Source organism: Rhinatrema bivittatum, chromosome 4 (assembly GCF_901001135.1).
Source record: "Rhinatrema bivittatum chromosome 4, aRhiBiv1.1, whole genome shotgun sequence".
NCBI classification, from domain to species: domain Eukaryota; kingdom Metazoa; phylum Chordata; class Amphibia; order Gymnophiona; family Rhinatrematidae; genus Rhinatrema; species Rhinatrema bivittatum.
Window position 1 is genome coordinate 459,482,853 of NC_042618.1, and position 20,982 is coordinate 459,503,834.

Genomic DNA, 20,982 nt, shown 5'->3' on the forward strand with positions numbered 1-20,982 from the left:
CATGGCCATGGGTACTACCATGGCTCCTGACCTGGTTAACCTGTTCATGGGATCTTTTGAGGCCCAATGGCTTCCTGACTGTCCATTTGGGCCCCACATTGTGCCATGGAAATGATACATTGATGATATTTTTGTTCTTTGTACAGGATCTATTGCAATTTTCAATGATTTTCTATGTTGGCTGAACTCCTTGAATTGTCATCTGAAGTGTACTGCTAATATATACTCTCAACAGATACCATTTTTGGATATACTCATATATAAGATGCCTTTTGGATTTTCCACTTCATTATATCACCAGTCAGTTCTAATACCCTGTTGCATTTTCCAGCAGTCATTCTCGTGCCCTAAAGGACAGTTTGCCTTTAAGTCAGATTTTGAGGCTTTGTCATGTGTGTTCATCCACTAATGAGTTTAAGGTTCAAGCAAAAATCTCTTTTTGATAGATTTTTGGTGACAGGGTATCCAAAATCATGTATTAGGAAAGCCTTCTTGAGATTTAGTTTCAGCCACTGTGAATGGCTGTTCCTACCTCGGACATCAGAGAGTTCTTCACACTGCACTTGTGTGCTTCTGTTTTCACCACAAGCATGTGCTATTTGTGCCTCTATTCTATGGAACTGAGGGATCTTACAAATTCACAATGGGGCGGATTTTCAAAGGGTTACGTGCGTAAGTTAGGTGTCTAACCCCGAGAATCCGCTCCTGCGCGCCAAGCCTATTTTGCATAGGCCCGGCGATGCGAGCAAGCCCTGGGACGCGCGTATGTCCCGGTGCTTGAAAAAGGGGGTGGGGCATGGGAGGGGAGGGGCGTGGGCGTGGGCATGGCCAGGGGCCTTGCCACTGCTGCTGGGCCCAGGGATTACGTGCCGGCGCGCGCAACCTACGCCTGCCCAGAGGCAGGCGTAAATAATAAAACAAAGGTGGGGGGGGATTTAGATAGGGCTGGAGGGCGGGTTAGATAGGGGAAGGGAGGGGAAGGTGGGGGTGGGGGGGGGCGGAAGGAAAGTTCCCTCTGAGGCCGCTCTGATTTTGGAGCGGCCTCGGAAGGAACGGGGAAAGTCATCAGGACTCCCCTAGGGCTCGGCGTGCGCAAGGTGCACATTTTTCTATGACAACATCATGTTTGATAATAACCTTGATGAATTTCAGTATCTCTTTAACAAATGTAACTTAATGTCATAAGAACATAAGAAATTGCCATACTGGGTCAAACCAAGGATCCATCAAGACCAGCATCCTGCTTCCAACAGTGGCCAATCCAGGCTACAAGTACCTGGCAAGTACCCAAACAATAAGTAGATCCCATGCTACTGATGCCAGTAATAGCAGTGACTATTCCCTAAGTCAATTTGATTATTAGCAGTTAATGGACTTCTCCTCCAAGAAATTATCCAAACCTTTTTTAAACCCAGCTACACTATCTTCACTAACCACATCCTCTGGCAATGAATTCCAGAGGATTCACTGAGTGAAAAATAATTTTCTTCAATTTGTTTTAAATGAGCTATTTGCTAACTTCATGGCGTGCCCCTGGTCCTTCTATTATCTGAGAGAGTAAATACCCGATTTACATTAACTTGCTCAAGTCCTTTTATGATTTTGTAGACTTCTATCATATCCCACCTCAGTCTTTTCTCCAAACTGAACAGCCCTAACCTTTTTAGCCTTTCCTCATAGGGCAGCTGTTCCATGCCCCATATCATTTTGGTCGCCCTTCTCTGCACTTTCTCCAGTGCAGCTATATCTTTTTTGAGATGTGGCGACCAGAATTGCATACAGTATTCAAGGTGCGGTCTCACCATGGAGCGATACAGAGGCTTTATGGCATCCTCTGTTTTATTATCAATTCCCTTTCTAATAATTCCTAACATTCTGTTTTCTTTTTTGATCGCCACAGCACACTGAGCCGACAATTTCAATGTATTATCCACTATGATGCCTAGATCTTTTTCCTGGGTGGTAGCTCCTAATATGGAACCTAACATTGTGTAACTACAGCAAGGGTTATCTTTCCCTATATGCATCACCTTGCACTTGTCCACATTAAATTTCATTTGCCATTTGGATGCCCAATCTACCAGTCTCGCAAGGTCCTCCTACAATTTATCACTATCCATTTGTGATTTAACTGCTCTGAATAATTTTGTATCATCTGCAGATTTGATTACCTCACTCGTCATATTCCTTTCCAGATCATTTATAAATAAAATATATTGAAAAGTCCAAGAATAGATCTCTGAGGCACTCCACTGTTTATCCTCTTCTACTGAGAAAATTGACTATTTAATCTGTTTCCTGTCTTTTAACCAGTTTTAGTCCTGGGGGAATTCTGCGCTACTGCGGAGTGCAGAATTTGCGCAGAATTCCCCCCCTGTGCAGAATTGCCATTTTCTGCGCAGAAAATAGCAGAGGAGACCCCGGCATGCCACGAATGGAGCGCCCAAAGACAAAGGCCCGTGTGTGCTGCAGGACTTGCGCCGTTCGCGGCAAAGATGAAGGCCCTGGTGCGCCGTTCATGGTGAAGATGGAAGGCCCCTGTGTGCCGCAAATGGAGTGTGCTTCGCTCGCGGCAAAGTTAAAGGCCCCGGTGAGAAAGAATGTGTGTGTGTGTGTGTGTGTGTGTGAGAGAGAGGAGAGGGGAAGGGGATATGGGGGAGGGGAGGTGAGAGAGAGAGCATGGGAGGTAAGAGAGTGGAGGGATGCTTGAGTGTGGGTTTCAGAGAGAGGGAGCCCATATGAGGAGATTGTGAAGGCGTGTGTATGTATGTGAGATTGGGAGCTTGTGTGTATGAAAAAGGGATCGTGTGTATGTGAGGGTGCTGGCCTGTGTGAAGGGATTGTGTATGTGTGAGACAGAACCTATGTGAAGAGTTGCGTGAAAGAGAGACATAGGTAGCCTGTGTGAGGATGTATGTGTGATGCATATAGGGAAAAAAAAGGGAGCTTGTGTGGGTGTGTATGCAAGAGAGAGGGACCCTGTATGAGGGGATGTGTGTGTGTGTGAGCAAGAGAGTGAGGGAGCCTGTATGAGGGTGAGACTGGAAAACTGGACCTTGTGAGACTGGAAAACTGGAAAATTGGGCATCCAAATGGCAGATGAAATTTAATGTGGATAAGTGCAAGGTGATGCATATAGGGAAAAATAACCCATGCTATAATTACACAATGTTGGGTTCCATATTAGGTGCTACAACCCAAGAAAGAGATCTAGGTGTCATAGTGGATAACACATTGAAATTGTCGGTTCAGTGTGCTGCGGCAGTCAAAAAAGCAAACAGAATGTTGGGAATTATTAGAAAGGGAATGGTGAATAAAACAGAAAATGTCATAATGCCTCTGTATCGCTCCATGGTGAGACCGCACCTTGAATACTGTGTACAATTCTGGTCGCCGCATCTCAAAAAAGATATAATTGCGATGGAGAAGGTACAGAGAAGGGCTACCAAAATGATAAGGGGAATGGAACAGCTCCCCTATGAGGAAAGACTAAAGAGGTTAGGACTTTTCAGCTTGGAGAAGAGACGTCTGAGGGGGGATATGATAGAGGTGTTTAAAATCATGAGAGGTCTAGAACGGGTAGATGTGAATCGGTTACCGTATTTACTCTTTCGGATAGTAGAAAGACTAGGGGGCACTCCATGAAGTTAGCATGGGGCACTTTTAAAACTAATCGGAGAAAGTTCTTTTTTACTCAACGCACAATTAAACTCTGGAATTTGTTGCCAGAGAATGTGGTTAGTGCAATTTAGTATAGCTGTGTTTAAAAAAGGATTGGATAAGTTCTTGGAGGAGAAGTCCATTACCTGCTATTAAGTTCACCTAGAGAATAGCCACTGCCATTAGCAATGGTAACATGAAATAGACTTAGTTTTTGGGTACTTGCCAGGTTCTTGTGGCCTGGATTGGCCACTGTTGGAACCAGGATGCTGGGCTTGATGGACCCTTGGTCTGACCCAGTATGGCATTTTCTTATGTTCTTATGTTCTTAGGGTGTGAGTATTAGAGAGAGGGCGCATGTATGTGAGAGAGGGAGGGACAGAGGGAGCCTGTGTGAGGGGCAGTACTGAGAACGGGGTCAAACTCTGGGACTGGCAATAAGGTGGAAGGGGTTGAGTCTAGAGGTGGAGGGGAGAGATACTGGCAGGTGGAGGAATTGGGGCCTGAGAGGGCAAAGTGGCTAGGGGAGTAGGGAGAACGAGTGGAAGGGACACTCTTACAGTGAATTTCTAGGGAAATTCTGCTCAAAATATTTCAAATTCTGCATCTTTAATTAATAACTTTTTTCTGTATTAATTAAAAATGTAATTACTTAAAGGCTGTCATGTAAATTGTGTTATTTTGACCAATATAAAGTTTGCAGAATTTTGCAGAATTTTAAGTTTTTGTGCGCAGAATTTTAAATTTGTTTGCGCAGAATTCCTCTACGAATACAGTTTATAATCCACAAAAGGAATTCACCTCCTATCCTATGACTTTAGTTTTTTTAGAAGCCTCTCATGAGGGACTTTGTCAACGCCTTCTGAAAATCTAAATACACTACATCTACCGGTTCACCTTTATCCACATGTTTATTAACCCCTTCAAAAAATGAAGCAGATTTGTTAGGCAAGACTTGCCTTGGGTAAAGCCATGCTGGCTGTGTCCCATTAAACTATGTCTTTCTATATGCTCTGTAATTTTGATCTTTACAATAGTTTCCACTATATTTCCTGGCACTGAAATCAGGCTCACTGGTCTATAGTTTCCCTGATTGCCTTTGGAGCTTTTTTTAAATATTGGGGTTAAATTGGCCACCCTCCAGTCTTCAGGTACAATGGATGATTTTAATGACAGGTTACAAATTTTAACTAAAAGATCTGAAATTTCATTTTTTAGTTTCTTCAGAACACTGGTGTGCATACCATCCGGTCCAGGTGATTTGCTACTCTAGTTTGTCAATCTGGGCTACTACATCTTCCAGGTTCCCAGTGATTTTGTTAAATTCATCTGACTCATTACTCTTGAAAACCACCTCTAGAACTGGTATCTCCTCAACATCCTCATTAGTAAACACAGAAGCAAAGAATTAATTTAGTCTTTCTGCACTGGCCTTATCTTCCCTAAGAGCCCCTTTAACCCCTCGGTCATCTAACAGTCCAACCAACTCCCTCACAGGTTTCTTGCTTTGGATATATTTTAAAAAGTTTTTATTATGAGTTTTTGCTTCTACAGCCAACGTCATTTCAAATTCTCTCTTAACCTGACTTATCAGTGTTTTACACTTAACTTGACAATGCTTATGCTTTTTCCTATTTTCATCAGCTGGATCCTTCCAATTTTTGAAGGATGTTATTTGGCTAAAATAGCCTCTTTCACCTCACTTAATTGTATAATTGCTTCCACTGATCCCTGGCTCCATTTGTATATAATGTACTCTTACACATTTAATTAACCTTGTTACTGTTCCTCTCGCCTTCTCTCCTTCTATCTTAGTTTGGGGTCACCCCCTCTGACCCCCTCTGACCCCCTGTTCTTAGTTCTCCCCCTCCCCTCCCCCTGTTATTTGTATTTTCTATCTATTGTTATTATGTAAACCGATATGATATGTATTTTAATGTCGGAATAGAAAATCTGTTAAATAAATAAATAAAACCTAGTAACCATGCTGGTCATCTGTAGTTTACTTGACTGAGTGTCCATGGAAAAATATCTATATGGATAAAGCTATGCATATGTTTAAGACATGCACAATTGAACATCGCTCCTGCCTAGCATATAATCGGCAGAATGCACCATTGGTAGCTCATTATGAAGAATTGCATCATTCCTTTGATGTGCGTCATTGATCAAGTATTCCCACACTGGCATGGAGGTGACTTAAATCGTCAGAGCAACAAGAGATTTAAAAATTACACTGTTTTGGACCTGATGGATTGAATGCCGATTTAGACCTGAGTGTTTTTTTGGGATGACTTCCCTGAACTGATGTCATGATACTTACTTACATTCCATTGACCCCCAGGTGATCCTTCATTTAGGACAAACTACGTCATTTTTGACATTTAAAAGGACATTGTTTCCTCTGCTGCCTGCTACACATCTCCTTGAGACCATTGGTATGGTATGAATGATAATTCTGACTTGCAGGTAAGTACTTTTCTAATTTATATTTTGATGGAGTTTTAATTTTATATATGGTTACGTTAAAGACAACAATCTTACAAATTATAAAGGACACCCCTGAAGAAGCTGGCTACAGTGAAACACTGGCAGTTTTGGGCTCAGTGATTATTTATGCAGACTGTTGCAATTTTTATCTGCCAAAAAAACACTTAAAAATATATATGGACAATCATTAAGGAGGATGATTGAACTGTCCGGATGGTCCTTGCCTGAGTTAGCGGGGCACATCTTCAAGCTTGCTGACACCTTTTCTTTAATTTCATAATGTAAAATGTATTTTCTGTATAGGATTTCCACATCTTTTGGGTTCCCTTTTTCTGTTTGTTGTATCAACAATGGCCTGTCATCGCAGACCTTGTTTGATGACATCAACTTGGGTATCAGCAGCCAGCAATAACATCCTCCTCTTCATTTCCATAGGAACCAGGTCAGGGGCTGGCAAGAAAGGCTGCCCTTTCCCCAGTAGGGGCATTAGATGCCACAGTACGTGGAAGGACTCCTGCCCCAATGGAATGCATCTATGACAGGGCCTCTCCTCAGCATTCAAGAGAAGACAGAGCCCAGGAGGACCAAAGCTTCTGCAGTAGTGGACACAGGACTCAATGATCGGAGGTAACTGGCGAGATCAGATATTGCTGCTGTAGTTAAATTGCTGGTAAGGAGATGGATCACTTGTGCTCCTTTGTATTTCTCTGGGAGACATGCTCATACTATGTTTATCTTTTACCACTGTTGGTGCTGCTTTGGTCCTCTCACAGTGTGCGTGGGGGTATGCCTGTCCCTTTTAGAGCTGCTTTGGCCTCTCACGGTGCCATGGGGTACGCTTTCCAGTATTTGTGTTTCTTTGGTCCTCTCATTGTGCCATGGGGTAGAGTGGCTACTGCTGGTGCTGCTTTGGTCTCTCACCGTGCCATGTATTTAATGACAATGTTAAGAAACTTATTAACGTTTGTTAATCAACGTTTATAATGTTATAACTGTTAAATCTATACGTAGTTGTATTTTTTTTACAATGTTACAATGTAAAGATAATATGACCGCCGTCGCATTATCACAAAAGTTATCATGTAAACCGATGTGATACCCATGTTTAATGTCGGTCTACAAAAATAAATAAATAAAATAAAAATAAAAAATAAATAAAATATTTAAGATTGATATTATTTTATAGCATTTAAATAAAAAAGCTTTTCTCTACAGCTGTTGGCTCTAAGCGTCTATTTTCAGAGAACCATAACAATGTACATCTATTATCATATCCAAACATGCCTGTTGACTTGTTCCCTATTTGTAGGCCACATTGGGGCCCCCTGGTGACCCTCCATGCACACTCTAATCTGTCCCCATTCCCATACTCCTTTAGCTCCCCTAGTGACCCACTATGCAAACCCTAACCTACCCTACCCCTACTAACTACATTCTATTTACCCCACAGTTAAACAATTTGAGAGCAGTGCCAGGCCTCCTTGTTCTGGTGCAGATTCCTCCATCTTTCCTGGATCGGGATCAGGATTCTCTGATCCTCCACCACCTTGGACGTCAGGTGGGCAACATCCCTGGTGGTGAAGTTTGGCTGCCGAGCTCGTGGTGGCATCACAGAATGACCCCATCCCAGAAGAACTGGAAGTTGTGTATAGCAGTAGCATGCATGCATATGATACATGCACATGTACATTTTTATGTGCGACCCTACACATGCAACTTCTGTGCAAAAGTTACATGCATTTTATCTCAAGAGAAGTGTGCGTGAACCCATGTGCACATAAATATGGGCATTTGTTTGAAACTTATCCTTTTTAGAAAGAATGCCTGGAGAATTTATCCAAGCAAATCACATAAGGAACTAATGAAGAGTTTTATTTTAGAACTATATATTCGGTAGTTGAAAATCTATATTCTATTGCAACACCATAGCTACAAAATTGACAGGAGGAAACTGTTAAAAAAAAGGTTCTCACAGGTTATTTCTGCCTTAGGGAAAAGGGAAATAGGATGTGACAGAGACTACAAAATATGGATGAATTAGCTTTGCCTGGCTACAAAATTTAATACAATGTTTTTAAGATCAGATTTCATGTTTAAAGTCTTCAGGCCAGATGACAAGTGTGTGTGTGTGTGTGTGTGTGTGTGTGTGTGTGTGTGTGTGTGGGTGGGTGGGTGGGTGCGTGTGGGTTTGTAGTTATGTTTTGGTGTGTTGGGGAGAGTGCAATGTGGAAGTAGAGTTTGGTAGAAGAAAAACAGTATTTGTTAATATATTTTTCATTTTTCAACCCCACTGTAATGTTTTATACTACCCCTCCTCGAACTATGGATGAGAGCAGGGAATGCATTTTTAAAATAAATAAATAAAAATACATGATAGGATTTAAATAGCAATGTGCTTCTCCTTCATGGATGTGCTGCTAAGAACTGAAGCCTGGCTCTTCAAGTCAAAATTCTAATTGACTTGTCTGCACCCTTTTCCAGTGACAAAACACTATCCTTTGCAGGTCAAGCTTCAAAAATAAATTGCAGTAGCTCATCCATATTTCATGCTTTGCAAACGTTCACAAATCCCTTCTGCGGAGATCATATGTGCCATGGAAGCTGGATAATGCAGTAAATAATGTCAGATATTTCGTATCTCACATCTCCCAGCTCAGAATTCTTTCTAGCTGAGGAAGGGAGGGAGAGGAGTTTGACAGACTCGGGCTGCACCACGCACATAAATAGTAAGCCCAAGCACCCTGTCAGTACACCCTGCAGATTTCCTATTGTTAATAACACCAACGTCATCCGCAGCAGCGTCCACAACATCGGAAGGGAAAGCGACGCACCCCAAAAGGTAGTATTGTCGACGGGTTCTCTGAAAACCAAATTGCTGTCTGCCCTATTTATGCTTTTCTCTGCTCAAGCATTTGACTGCCTGAAGTGCCAAAACTACAAGAACCTCTTTGCTCCTTCAATATTACATAAAATTAAAAAAATAAAAACACACACACACACGCAGTCTGAAAATGCTGAGTCCAGTCATTATGGAATAGAGAAAAACATCATACACTGAAAGCTCACTACAGAAATCCTTCTTTGCACTAATGATGATTGTAAAGAGACTACTAGACCAATATATACAGTAACCCTTTGTGTCACAGTTACTAGGAGCCCTTCAGACTGAGCTAAGCAAAACACTATCCTCAGTTGTTTGGATTTTTTTACCCCCTGCCTTTTAGTATATTAAAATAGTCCATATTTGATAAGATAGAAGCAATAGAAATGCACTCCCTGGTATAAAGATTCATTGCATGCCTTATCATACCCTCTTATCTAAGGGGATTAGAGGAGAAGTGAGTCGCAATCCACTGGAGAAATACAGCTGAGTTTCCCAAGGAAGCTGCAACTACATAGTGCACTCATTTCTTCTGACCTTGTATAAAGCAAGAGAGGAGAACTTCAGAAGAAGTAATTATCTGCGGCATCCTAGGATGGTCACCATCCTAGAATCTGTGGCAGCAGTTTAGCAACGTGTCTGACATTAGGCTACTTACTGTTCCCACTGTGGATTCGGTGATCTCGTGCTCTTCTTACTTCAGGCTTTTATTTCACTGCAAGGAAGAGGGCAATCAAATTAATATACCTTATAAATACAGTAGCATGCTGGCTTTTATGCCAGTTTCATTTTCCCTTGGCGATCTTTAAGGTCACGCACAGGCAGTTATCTTTGCATAGGTTTCACTGGTGGGGATGAATAAATGGTTAGGTGAAACAAATAATGCACACTTCTGGACTCTGGGTTTTAAGCATTTAAGTAAAAGCCACATCTGCAATTATGCCGACAAGAAACAGGAATATTTAAAACATGAAATAATCATGAATGTTAGAGTTATTGTCATCTCTCCATAAGCTTATAAAAAAAAAAATTTCACCCCTGCGTAACTGAAAATATATCAATTTTTTGTTTTACTTCTGACAGTATTGCTTAATTAATTATCGCTAAAATGTACTATGGAATGCTTCATTATAATATCACATAAAATGAGACCATTTACAGTGTATCAGTATGGTGCTAAACAACAGGTGGAGACAAACTATTTGATCTTTTAGGCAGTTTCTAAATCTGATTCTCTGAGCACATCCATTCAGTGGTCAGTCGGCTCCCTATAGTGATAGCCTTAAGTAATCTAATGCAATGGGATGCTTAGAAAGCACCCTGGTTATTGTTAAAGTTTCCTGCTCATCTTGAACATAAATAAACAAACTCCAAAGAAATGACATTTGTTTTACTTTGAAATGGAGCATGACAGTCCCCTCACCCCCAATCGCATACCCACCCACTTGAGTAGCATAACATCTTCACTTGTACAACTCCTTGCACAAAAATGTATGCGTTATGATGTACAGAGATGTGTGGTAGGACTATCCACGCACAGGAAAGGAGACTTTTAAGAGCCCTACGCGTACCTAAGCCGGGAGATACGCGCAGACGTCGGGCCGGCGCATGCCGCGCGGATTTTAAAAAGCAAGCAAGTATGTGTATATCTTCCGGTACGCACACAAAACATTTTTTGTAATGAAAGGCGGGGGGGGGGGGGGGGGGGGAGGGGCATAGATGTGGACTGGACCGGGTGGGGCTTGGGCATTTCTAGTTTTCTCAATGAAATCTGCCGTAAATACGTCGGGGTCCCCTACCACGTAACTTTACTTCTGCTATGGATGGCGTGTAAGTCCTGAAACAAAAAAAAAAAACTAAAGAGGTTTGGTGGGGTATTAAAGGTTGAGGCTAACAGGTTAACAGGTAAGCTAGTTAACTAGGGAATTAGGAAGTCCTACCGTATACCTGGGTGAACTGGGAACGAACTGGGGAAACTGGTAACTGTGTCAGCACACGTTTACTAAAGTTCTCCCATTTACATGGTAGAGGCGGCATTTTTGTTTGTAATACTTTTTATTAAATTTCAACCGGTTATACAACATTGCAACAATACAACATCAACCAGGAGTAACAGCATAAAGATCTAGCTTAACAGTGTGCAGTCTAGGAAACTAAAGATCGCAGAGCAACCGGACATAAACTCCCACCCATCCCACCCTAACCCAGCAGAGGCGGCATTTTATATAGACACGGCATGCGCTTGTCTATATAAAATTGTGCGCATGTGCGTACGTACAATCTATTTTATACTGTGCGTGCATATATACCCATATGTTATAAAATGGCCGCGTCCATTGGTGCAAGCCGGCATACGTGCATACATGTGCACCACGCGGCTGTTTCAAAGTTACTGTCAGAGTGTGTATATTAGAGATGTGAATCGTTTTTTGTGCTCATGTCGTTCTTCGTTTTTCGGCTGCCGCAGGAAGTGTCATTTTTTTTGCGGTTCGGGTCTTTTTTTTCACAAAAAATCGTTTTTTGAGTTAGTGCATGCTAACTCCCCGTTAGTGCGCACTAGCAAAAACTAACAAAAAGTAACAGAATCTAACGTTAGTGCGCACTAATCCAAAAAATGAATGTTCGCGAAAAAACGGGAAAATCCCGATCGTTTTTCGGGCTCCCCAAAACATGCCGAATTGGACAATTTCATTGAAATTGTCCAATTCGGCAAAAATGAATGCACATCTCTAGTGTGTATGTTTTTGGAATTAATAAAATATAAAGGGACCAATCTTCAAAGGGTTTAAGGTACTAAACTGACCCTTTTGAAAATGTATTAGGGCTGAGTGCCCAAATTTAGGCTCCTGGTTATATTAGGAACCTACATTTAGGATTCTAAAAAGTGGGAGGCTACAGGGACAGAGTTAGGGTGGGGAAACAAAGTTATGAACTCAAAACTAATTTTCTAAACTAGGCAACTAATTTAGGGACCTAAATCTAGGCAAATGAATAGCAGATATCAATTCAAGAGCCTACATTTTAGGATTCTAAATTTAACTGAATTTTTAGTTGAAACCTTTGGGGCAGATTTTAAATGCCCTATGCGTGCCAGGCCTACTTTCAAAAGGCCCGGCGATGCGCGTAAAGCCCCAGGACGCGTGTAAGTCCTTTTAAAATCTACCCCTTCGGCTCCTAGGTTCAGCTGAAAATAGGCAACTCACTTGAGGAGTGGTCCAAGATTTGGCAGCTGGGATTCAATGCTAAGAAGTTCAGAGCCATGCATCTGGGATGCGGTAATCCAAAAGAGCTGTATGTGATGGGGTGAAAGACTGATGTGCATGGACCAAGAGAGGGATCTTGGGGTGATAGTGTCTGGCGATCTAAAGGTGACAAAGCAATGTGACAAGGAGATAGCTAAATGCAGAAGAATCCTGGGCTGCATATAGAGAGGAAAAACCAGTAAGAAAAAGGTAGTGATAAGGCCCTTGTATAGGTCGTTGGTGAGTCCTCACTGGAGTACTGTGTTCTAGGGATGTGAATCGTTTTTTGACGATTTAAAAAATCATCCGATATTTTTTAAATCGTCAAAAATCGGTAGAGTGCGCGATACAATAGAAATTGTCCCGATTTATCGTGAAAAATCGTAAATCGGGGATTTGGGGGGAGGGCGGGAAAACCGGCACACCAAAACAACCCCTAAACCTACCCCGAACCTTTAAAACTAAACCCTTACCTTCTCCCACCCTCCCGAACCCCCCCCCCCAAAACTTTTTACGAGTACTTGGTGGTCCATTGGAAGCCCCAGGACCGATCTCCCACTCTCGGACCATCGGCGCCATTTTGATGCCATTAATAAAAATGGCGCCGATGGCCCGATAAAAAAAAAACCCCACCAACCCTTTAAAAATCAACCCCTTAGCTTCCCCCACCCTCCCGACCCCCCCAAAAACATTTTAAAATTACCTGGTGGTCCAGTGGGGGTGCGGGGAGCGATCTCCCGCTCTCAGGCCATCGACTGCCACTAATAAAAATGGGGCCGATGGCCCTTTGCCCTTACCATGTGACAGGGTATCCGTGCCATTGGCCGGCCCCTGTCACATGGTAGGAGCACTGGATGGCCGGCCATGGCCCGTGCCATTTTTAAAGATGGTGTCGGCCATCCAGTGCTATTTTAAAAGACACTTACACATAGTAACTGCTAATTATCTTACATAAGTGATATTAAATGTATTTATTCTGTAGTATTGACTGGGTGGGAGGCCTGGGTGAACTGAGGGGGAGTTCAGGCTGAAGACCCAGGAAGGTCTTGATGATCTTTAGAAGGACTGGGCAAACTGGTAGACTAATTGGTAAAACTGGTAATTTCCTTGATGCAAGCATGTTTCAAAATATACTGATTTATATGCATAAATCCCAATTTGTGCAAGTAAGTCGTAATAGGCATGTGCATTTGTTCTAAATAAATATGTAAAATGTGATGAATATGGGCAGTTTGCTTCATTTGGGAGGCCTTGAAACAAACTGAGAGCCCTCTGAATGAAATGAATGTTATTTGTTGCATTTGTTTAAAAAGAATGCATTGGGCCTTGGACCAAGGCCAGGACCTCGCCTAGGGCATAGGCCAAGGCCCAAAGCAGGGGTTGCAGCCTCATCCAAGCACGATGCTAGCACCTTGGCTTAGGAGAGGGCCCAAAGCTGGGGCCTCGCCTATGGCATAGACTGAAGCTCAAAGTAGGGGCCGCAGCCTAGGCCTGAGAGTGATGCTAGGGTCTCAGTCTAGGCTCAGGTCGATGCCAACCCCTGGCGAACACCTGAGCCCCCTGAAAAATTTCACTTACCTGATCCGTTAGATATCCGAAGAAGCCACAGGCTAGGTCCCAAACCCAGGCCTGACACCTGGCCCTTGATACAGACCCAGGCCCAATGCCAGCACCGGCCTGTAGGCCGGGTCCCAACTCCAGGGCCTCAACCTGGACCCAGGCTCAACACCGGGGCCCAGCTCAGAGGCCGGGTACTGACAGCTGAGCCTAGGCCTATGAAGGAACCAGATGCCACAGTCTAGTCCGGAGGCTGGGTACCGACAATGGGGCTTCAGGCACAATACCAGGGCCTGGCCTGGAGAGTCCTGATGCATGTGCCTTGGCTTAGGGTCAGGTCCAGGCCCGGAAACTATGCCTCACAGCTCCAATGATGGTGCCCTCTTCAGAACATAAGAAATTGCCATACTTGGTCAGACCGAGGTTCCATCAAGCCCAGTATCCTGTTTCCAACAGTGGCCAATCCAGGTTACGAGTACCTGGCAAGTACCCAAACATTAAATAAATACCTTGCTACTAATGCCAGTAATAGCAGTGGTTATTCCCTAAGTCAACTTGATTAACAGAAGTTTATGGACGTCTCTTCCAGGAACTTATCCAACCCTTTTTTAAACCCAACTATACTAACTTCCCTAACCACATCCTCCAGCAATGAATTCCAGAGCTTAATTGTACATTGGTTGAAAAATAATTGTCTCTGATTTTTTAAAAATATGCTACTTGCTAATTCAAGGACTACCCCTAGTCCTTCTATTATCTGAAAGAGTAAATAACCGATTCACATTTACCAGTTTTAGTCCTCTCATGATCTTAAAGACCTCTATCATATCCCCCCTCAGCCGTCTCTTCTCCATGCAGAAAAGCCCTAACCTCTTCAGCCTTTCCTCATAGGGGAGCCATTCCATCCCCTTTATCATTTTGATTGTTCTTCTCTGTACCTTCTCCACTGTAACTATATCTTTTTTGAGATGCAGTGACCAGAATTGCATTCAATACTCTAGATGCGGTCTCACCACGAAGCGATACAGAGGCATTATGACATTTTCCATTTTATTCACCATTCCCTTCCTATTAATTCCCAACATATTGTTTGGTTTTTTTTGACTGCCACAGCACACTGAGCCAATGATTTCAATGCATTGTCCACTATAACACCTGGGTGCTAACTCCTAATATGGAACCTAACATCATGTAACTACAGCATGGGTTATTTTTCCCTATATGCATCACCTTGCACTTGTCCACATTACATTTCATCTGCCATTTAGACGCTCAATCTTCAAGCATTGCAAGGTCCTCCTGCAATGTGTCACAATGTAATCTGATTTAACTACTCTGAATAATTTTGTGTCATCTGCAAACTTGATCATCTCACTCGTCGTATCCCTTTCCAGATCATTTATAAATATATTGAAAAGCACTGATCCAAGTACTGAGGCACTCTACTGTTTACCTTTGTTTTTTGTTCTTTGCAAACTGACACCGTCCACTGGGGGGGGTCGCACTGGATTTAATTAATTTCAGCACATTCCCAAGTGGATGCTGCCATTTGAAGAAAGAAGTCCTACAAAGAGCACCTCTGGGCCGGGCTCCAGTGTCAAGCCTGTGTCTGGGCCAACGTCGAAGTGTCAGGACTCAGCCTTTGGGTCGGCCCCTGCATCGGGTCTGATTCCAGGCCGAGGACCCAGAGTAGGAACCTGGTGTCCAAGTTGGGTCATTGGCATCAGGCCTGGGCTCAGGCCCTGGGATCCCCATTTCTTTCTTTTATTTCCATTTTGGGGGTTTTGGTTTTTCTTAATGTTGTTTCATTTTTTTTTTTTTTTAAACTAAAGAAATGAAATAAACATTATACGAAACAAAATTCATAGGGAACCCCTCCCCCCAAAAAATGAAACCAATAACAAAATGAAATTGTCATCCCATCCCTAAAAAGTAACCATTTATCCCTACAGTTTGTTTATGTTTATTAATTCTTGATTAATCACAATTAATTACAAATGTAAAAGAAAGCAATGTACAGTTCCCTTTACACAGTAGGACATTGCCCCCTATCCCAAGTCTTTTTAATTTCCTCAGATGTCTCCCATGAAGTACTTGATCAAATGCTGATATAGTATATCCACTGGCTCACCTTTATCCACAAATTTATTCACGCCTTCAAAAAAATGTAGCAGATTAGTGAGAGAAGACTTCCCTTGGCTAAATCCACGTTGGCTTTGTCCCGTTAAACAATGACTTTCTATATGTTCAGTAATTTTGTTCTTTACAATGGTTTCTACCATTTTCGCCGGCACTGACATCTGTCTCACCAATCTGCAGTTTCCCGGATCATCCCTGGAAACCCTTTTTAAAAACTGGCATTACGTTGGCCACCCTCCAATCTTCAGGTACCATAGCTGATTTTAATGATAGTTTGCAAATTCCTAATAATAATAATTTCATTTTTCATTTTTTTCAATTCTGATGATCTTTTGATTTAAATCCCTTATGAATATAGTGTAAATGCAATATTCAATAAATCAAATGTAAGCACAAGGTCACAAATCCACAAAAGAAAACTGCTGCTTAAAGACCGAGATGGTTTAATACATTGCTTACCAACCATTTCTGCTTACATCCACTTGAAATAGCAGCGATAAAATCATGCCACATGAACATGCTGCTGATCTGGATTGAGCTAATTATTAATATCTCGGGGGCGGGGGGGGGGGTGAAAAGGAGGATTTATGGGCCTGTTCCCCAGATCTTTTAGGTACTTAGCAAACACCTCTGCACGTAAGTGCCAGTGCATGAGCATAAACCCTCCTACAAAATGCTACACCTGGCTTTACAGGTGAAATTACATAGGAGGTCATTTTCAATGGAATTACGTACATGAATGTAGCATATATCGCAGCAATTTTCAAAAACCTGTGAAAGAGTGTAACGTGCACTGACCCATATAATATCCAGTTTGTAATGCGAGAATCCTTTTGAAAATTATCTCCATACTTTTTAAAATCTAAAGTATGTACGTAAGTCCAAACTCCACCCCAGCTCTACTCCCTGGAAGGCTTCTTGCCAGTTCACAAATCCAGGTCATGCACTTTCTTTTTTACGAACTAAACCTCAGGCTTCTAGTACGTCTACTACTTAATATTTCTAGAGCCCCCACTCAACATATGCAGCGTTGCACAAACAACATACAAAAAAGACAGTCCCTGCTTGATAGAGCTTACAATCTAATAAGACAAACATACAGGACAAGAGACTTGGGACATTTCATAAAGTAAGACAATGGTTCAAAAAGAAAAGAAAAAGAAGAAGAAAGATAGATAATGAGGCTAAAAGCAGATAATCAGGCCTAAGATTTAAAAGCAGCCTCAAAAATGTGGGTCTTTAGATGGGATTTAAACATGTTGAGAGAGGGAGCATGATGCACCAGTTCAGGAAGACCATTCCAAGCACACGGCACAGCCAGGTAGAAAGCATGGAGTCTGGAATTGGCAGTAGAGGAGAAAGGCCAAATATGCATGACTCATCCGATGAGCAGAGTGCATGAGGAGGGGTGTAGAGAGAGGGAGGGATAAGAGAAGGGAGGTAGTGTGGAGCTGCAAAGTGAAGGCATTTGTAGGTGAGCAAGAGGAGCATGAACTGTATGCGGGAACCAATAGGGAGCTAATGCAGTGACTTCAGAAGAGGGGTTGTTTAAGCGTAGTGACCTTGGCGAAAGATAAGTTGTGCAGCTGAATTTAGAACAGATTGCACAGGAGAGAGATGACTTGCCGGGAGACCTGAGGGGAGCAGGTTGCAATAGTCTAAGAGGGAGGAGATAAGAGAGTGGATAAGGGGTCTGATGTGCTCAGAAAGGAAGGGATGCATTTGGTGATGTTATAGAGAGAGAAACGGCACATTTAAGCAGCGTTTTTGATACATGTAGAAAAGGAGAAAGGAGTTGAAGATGGTATGACTGTGTTATCCACAAAAATAGAGAAAGGAGGAAGATGGGAGATGGGCTTAGGGTAGGGGTGTGCATTCGGATTGACCGCATTAGTAAAACGCAACTCATATTTTTTTTTTACTTAAAAAATTGATTCGACATAAACGATCGGATTTCCCACATATCGAACATAGATATGTTCGATATGTTGGAAATCGCGATTGTTGAGCCAAAATAAAAATATAAACCCCCTCACCCTCCTTAATCCCCCCCCCGACTTACCACAACTCCCTGGTGATGGAGCGAGGAGTGAGGACGCCATTTCTGCAATCCTTGGCGAGAAGCATGTGACATCGGCGGCACGTCGAGTGACGCCGGCGTCACGTGATTCCCGGCTCGTTCGCGCCGGACGGCTCGTTCGGCCCAAAAAGAACTTTTGGCCAGCTTGGGGGGGCCTCCTGACCCCCCCAAGCTGGCCAAAAGTTCTTTTTGGGCCGAACGAGCCGTCCGGCGCAAACTCGCCGGGAATCACGTGGCGCCCGCGTCACTCAGACGCGACGTCACGTGATTCCCGGCAAGTTCGCGCCGGACGGCTCGTTCGGCCCAAAAAGAACTTTTGGCCAGCTTGAGGGGGTCAGGAGGCCCCCCCAAGCTGGCCAAAAGTTCTTTTTGGGCCGAACGAGCCGTCCGGCGCGAACTTGCCGGGAATCACATGACGTCGGCGTCACGTGATTCCCGGCTCGTTCGCGCCGGAAGGCTCGTTCGGCCCAAAAAGAACTTTTGGCCAGCTTGGGGGGGTCAGGAGGCCCCCCCAAGCTGGCCAAAAGTTCTTTTTGGGCCGAACGAGCCGTCCGGCGCGAACGAGCCGGGAATCACGTGACGCCGCGTCACTCGACGTGCCACCGACGTCACATGCTTCTCGCCAAGGATTGCAGAAATGACGTCCTCACTCCTCGCTCGATCACCAGGGAGTTGTGGTAAGTCTGGGGGGGGGATTAAGGAGGGTGAGGGGGTTTAAATTTTTTTTTTTGCACATATGTACATATACCCAACTCATTGGATTTTTTTTATGTCCATATTGGCCGCAAGTGGGACCCCCTTTCGGACATAAAAAATATGAACATAAAATTTTGCTCTGCACATCCCTAGCTTAGGGTGAAAGATAAGAAGCTCCATCTTGGCCATGTTGAGTTTAAGGTGGTGGTGGGACATTCAGGCAGCAATGTCAGACAAGCAGGCTGAGATCTGGCACTGGATTTCTGGTCAAATTTCTGGTATAGAAATGTAGAACTGGGAGTCATCAGCATAAAATCTGTACTGAAAGCCATGAGAGGAAATCAGAGCACCAAGGGAATTAGTATAAAGAGATAAGAGAGCCCAGGACAGAGCCCTGAGGCTCACCAGTTAATAGAGGGATAGCAGTAGAGGAGGAACCACCAGAGGAAACTCTAAAAGTACAATTGGAGAGGTAAGAAGAAACCAAGACAAGACAGAGTTCCAAAATCCAAGTGAGGACAGAGTATCAAAGAGTAGGTGGTGATCAACAGAGTCAAAAGCAGAGAGAAGTCAAGGAGAATAAGGACAGATAAAGACCTTTGGGTTTAGCCATAAACAGGTCATTGGAAACTTTGGCAAGGGCTGTGTTAGTTGAATATAGAGGACGAAAATCAGACTGGAATCAATCAAGAATGGCTTGAGATATAAGAAAGACATTCAGTGGCGGTGAGCAGCTTGTTCAACTAGTCTGGAAGCAAAAGGCAGCAGGGAGATGGGATGGAAGTTGGCAGGCAGGCAGAATCCAGTGAGTCTAGTTGAGTAAATCCATTTGCATGCATAACAGTGGGTTTTATGTGCATTTATGGTTTGAAAATTCAGTCCACTATGGCCAACATTAGTACAAGCCAATTGTTATTTGTCAACTCTTGTTTTGTTACTTGTTAAGTTATTTTGCTATTCTACCTATTTGTCAGTCTTATGGCTTGCCTGAGCTGAATATTATGCCTTTACTGTCTTATCTGTCTTCTAAAGGAGCCAAAGCAGTGACAGCAATAAAAGGCTTTGCTGTGAATTTTGGGTTAAGACATCTCCTCTTCCTGAAATGTTACAAGTCATATACCTTAGCCATTTACTATGAACAACATAGAGGGGCCTGTGGTTTAAAATCTTATCTGCAGCATGGAAACAAACAAGTGATATTATCTGTGAGAGATAAAAGTGGATTAACCCAAGGCAGGAGGTTATATACTGGCTGCATGCAAGTCACACCAGCACAAAACTCAGCTATCAGGAAAAAAAAAAAGTATTTCCATACACATTATAAACAATACAGAATAATAGCACAGGCATACAAGACCTTTGTGGTGTTCCCTCCCACACTTCCTCCTTACAATAAACACACAAAACACAGAAAATGGGCTTATAGAGGACACAGTTTATTGTGAATATAGCATTACCAACCCCAGCCCATTATACTATTTCAATACAACTTTGCAGAAACCTCCAAAAAACCTGGCCCCCCTCCCTTCCTCAACCTCAGCGCAGTCTACTACCTTGTCCCGGAATAATACTGTCAAGAGCCCACCGAAACTCCAAAGCCACTTCAGCAGACCACCATCACTACCACATACCAAACCTGTCACAACCCAACAGGACAGGCCCCCACAGCTCAGCCAGTGACCACACTGTCCTGCCCCCCACCCCAAACTTCAGTACCAATGCTACAAACACGGTTTAACACATCAGAATTAAGCTGTGCTCGGGTTACCCCACTGTCGCAACATTAAAATCAAAGAATAATGTTCACACTGGCAGAGAGGATGAGGTAGAACAAAGTGCTGGGAGAGCGGACGAAGTGAAGGAGGAAGAAAGACCACTGATTCACAGGAACGGATCATGCCCTATTTCAGACTGTCAGCGCAGGTGGAGATCATCCAACTGAGGGTCCCTCAGTACCCTGCTTGATTTGAATCTCCACCTGGGAAAATTCACAAAGGCATGAGGCTACAGTGAGGAGAAGATGGAGGAGGAGGTATGGGAGGGGCACTCAGGCCTGTCCTCATGTTAATAACAACAAGCCAGGACTTTGCCCCTCCGGCCTTAAATTTATGTGCCGAGATACTTGCCGTCTTATGTGTGTTACTGCTGTTACAATTGTAATCTCTGCTCCTCCCAACTGTCTTCTTTAGTTTCCTGAGAAGATAAGTTAGTAGACGTAAAAAATATGCATTTTCATG

The 20,982-nt window shown here is 43.2% G+C and overlaps 1 protein-coding gene across 1 annotated transcript in view; it reads right to left on the reverse strand.

Annotated features, from left to right (window-relative positions):
• The window catches only part of SYT1 (synaptotagmin 1), a 1,065,451-nt gene that overhangs the window by 606,072 nt on the left and 438,397 nt on the right, over positions 1-20,982 (reverse strand). The window contains exon 4 of the mRNA XM_029597128.1: positions 9,690-9,746. The gene's annotated coding sequence lies outside the window, so the exon portion shown is untranslated. The remainder of the gene's footprint in view (positions 1-9,689; positions 9,747-20,982) is intronic.